The following is a 2,934-nucleotide window of genomic DNA, read 5'->3' as shown; positions in this document are numbered from 1 at the left end:
GCATCATAGACTCAAAGGACATGGGTTTGGGTGAACTCCAGGAGTTGGTAATGGACAGGGAGGCCTGACATTCTGCAGTTCATTGGGGTCACAAAGAGGTGGACGTGACTGAGTGACTGAACTGAATTCAACTGAACTGAACATATACATATTCATATACATATGTGTGCGTCTGAGTTTATATGTGCGTGTATAAAACAAACAAGCAAACAACAACAGCAACAACAACAAAAAAACGTGAAATGGCTTATAATTCCTTTTAGTTATAATAGCAATGGGAAAAAATAAAATCCAAATAGTTCAGTTCAGTTCAGTCTCTCAGTTGAGTCCGACTCTTTGCGACCCCATGAATCGCAGCATGCCAGGCTTCCCTGTCCATCACCAGCTCCTGAAGTTTACTCAAACTCATGCCCATAGAGTCAGTGATGCCATCCAGCCTTCTCTTCCTCTGTCATCCCCTTTTCCTCCTGCCCCCAATCCCTCCCAGCATTAGGGTCTTTTCCAATGTACAATGATTCAAAACTCTACTTGGTTATTGAATATATGTAAAGTGGAAATACTTCATAATATGTTCTCTTGGTAGCATCTAAAATATGAAGACTCTTTTATATCATTCCCCTCTTTCTTTTTAATAAATATCTACCAATATGCAAATGTTTGTCCAGGTTTAATGACAAAAAAAGACATATGTATTGTTTCTATAACAGAAAATATTGATACCACACTTAGATTTCAGGATTATTTCCAATTCTGTGCTCCATTTCAACAGGAAATAGCCAAACACTCAAAGAGCTGGGGAACCTGAAAAAGAAATCTAGCCTGCAACTGAGATTTTCTGTCACATTTATGATGAAGCTCTAAGTCCAACACTTTGTTTCCTTTCTTGTTCTAAGCAATACCTTCTTAAGATTGAAAAGTATGAAGAGAGAGAGAGAGAGAAGTAGGAGATTGTAGACCTCCTCATGTTCCAAAAATAATTTTAATCAGAGAAGTTAGAAAAGTCAGAAACAAAGGAAAACAATCAAGCAATATAGAATAACAATGATTTAGCCATTAAGCAATGTCAAGAATCTTTAGTTCCTCCTCAAGAGCAATAGGTAACATTCTGCTCAATATTCTATGAGCAGTTTTAGAGACACTAAAGCCTCAACCAGGTTGAAATTTAAGTACATAGACCACAGAGTAGTTGGAATCAGATGATCGATGATGCTGACTCTCAATGTCCTCAGTAATAGGCCTGTATTAGAATGTCCTAAAACTGATCACACACCCCATGACCCACCCTTACACTGTCGTTAAAATCCTTCCCCTGAAAGTATTTGGGGAGTGTGGGTCTTTTAAGCCCCAGCTACTAGGACAACTTGCTTGGTTCTACGGTAAACACTACACTTGCTTTCACTGAAACCCACAGTCAGTTGATTGACTTTATTGCACAGAAGCGAATTGACCCAAGTTTGGTTTGGTAACAGTGCTGACTATTAAAAATGTGTGTATAGAAGGGTGATAAATCACTTTTATCTCAGGAACCAAGTAGATTTATTGATGTGATTTTTCTGTGTAAAAATGATTTAGGAATGAGATTTTTCAGGTTTCATGTTTTTGATTACTATTTATGTACGAATCCTGTATTTTAAGTTGATGCAGACGTAAACACTGGTTTAACATTACCCTTCAATTGCTCGGAGACCAGTGACTTTGTGATGTCACAGCTTTTTGACTTTGAGAACCACTGTGATGGTCTAGCGAGTTTCTCTCTGTAGGCCAGCCAAGCAGCATTTGAAGTTGCAGTGTGTTAAATCAGACAAACGAGAAAAGTATCTGAAGGAAGATTTTTCTGAGATGGCACACATTTCTTCAGAAATTCAAGATGTGCCTCCTAAAGATGAATCGACTGGTTCAGAAAAGTCCATTAGATTCTCTTTGTGTGATTACACACTTACTGGGGACTCAGTTTTGAGATCTGTGATTTAAGAATATGCTTTTCAGGCTTCGTCTGAGGAAGGTGTGATAAAAAGGCCACAATACACATTTTCTGTCTCTGAAACAGAGTTGAATGATTTTCTTTCACTCACTTTTCCTCAAAAACTTTGGAATATAATTGAAAGTGATCAGTTTGAATGTATTGGTGGAATGAGAGTGGCACTTGTATAGTGATCAATGAAGAGCTCTGCAAGAAATAAATTTTGGAAGGAAAGTCCCCTTTCAGAAGATTTGAAACTGATAGTATGAAAAGTTTAGCTTGACAGCTTAACCTTTATGGGTTTAGTAAAAAGCAACAAACTTCTCAAAGATCTGCTTCATTAGCTGATTTTCTGGAAGAAGAAAACAACGTCTCTCTTTTGAGCAAGGTATTCCAAATTATTCACTTATTGGCAATATAAATCATGTGACCAAGAAAGCATGCTCACGAAAGCATGCTCACATATGTAGCTAAAACTGAATTTAAAATTGAAATGGTAAATTATTGAAGAAAAGTTTTTTGTTGTGTTTTTTTTTTAAGTTGATTACAGCTGGAGGTTAAAATATTTAATATTTAGCAAACTTTCCTAGCAAATTGAAACCAGATACAAGTCCTAAAGCTACTTAAAGTGCTACTTACTGTATATATACAATATATTTTTAGTTGAGGAGCATAATTGTTTCTAACATGTAATCTGTTAAAACTACTGATGGAGATGTTTTATTTAATGCTACTTAATTGGTATCATTAAAGGAATAAATTTTTACAGTTTAGCTTTGCTTGTCAGTTTTACCTTGGCTTATAAAGAAACTAAATACCTTTATCCTTTGATTTTAGTTACAGATATACTATAATCCAAATTTTAAAAGAGGCTACCCCCAACTTTTAGTAAGAATGAAAAGAAAAGCTGGGGTTAACAATGTGTCTCCAATATCTTCATTAGTTCGAGATAACAAGAAGAAGCATGTTATGTT

General features: G+C 35.9%; 1 pseudogene; it reads left to right on the top strand.

Moving 5' to 3' along the window:
- Positions 1–1,839: 1,839 nt before the first annotated feature.
- On the top strand, positions 1,840–2,381 carry LOC133052967 (heat shock transcription factor, Y-linked-like; annotated as a pseudogene).
- Positions 2,382–2,934: the final 553 nt, after the last annotated feature.

Source organism: Dama dama, chromosome X, assembly GCF_033118175.1.
Source record: "Dama dama isolate Ldn47 chromosome X, ASM3311817v1, whole genome shotgun sequence".
Lineage (NCBI taxonomy): Eukaryota > Metazoa > Chordata > Mammalia > Artiodactyla > Cervidae > Dama > Dama dama.
Note: the sequence above shows the minus strand (reverse complement) of the source record. Positions and strands in the feature narration are given on the sequence as shown.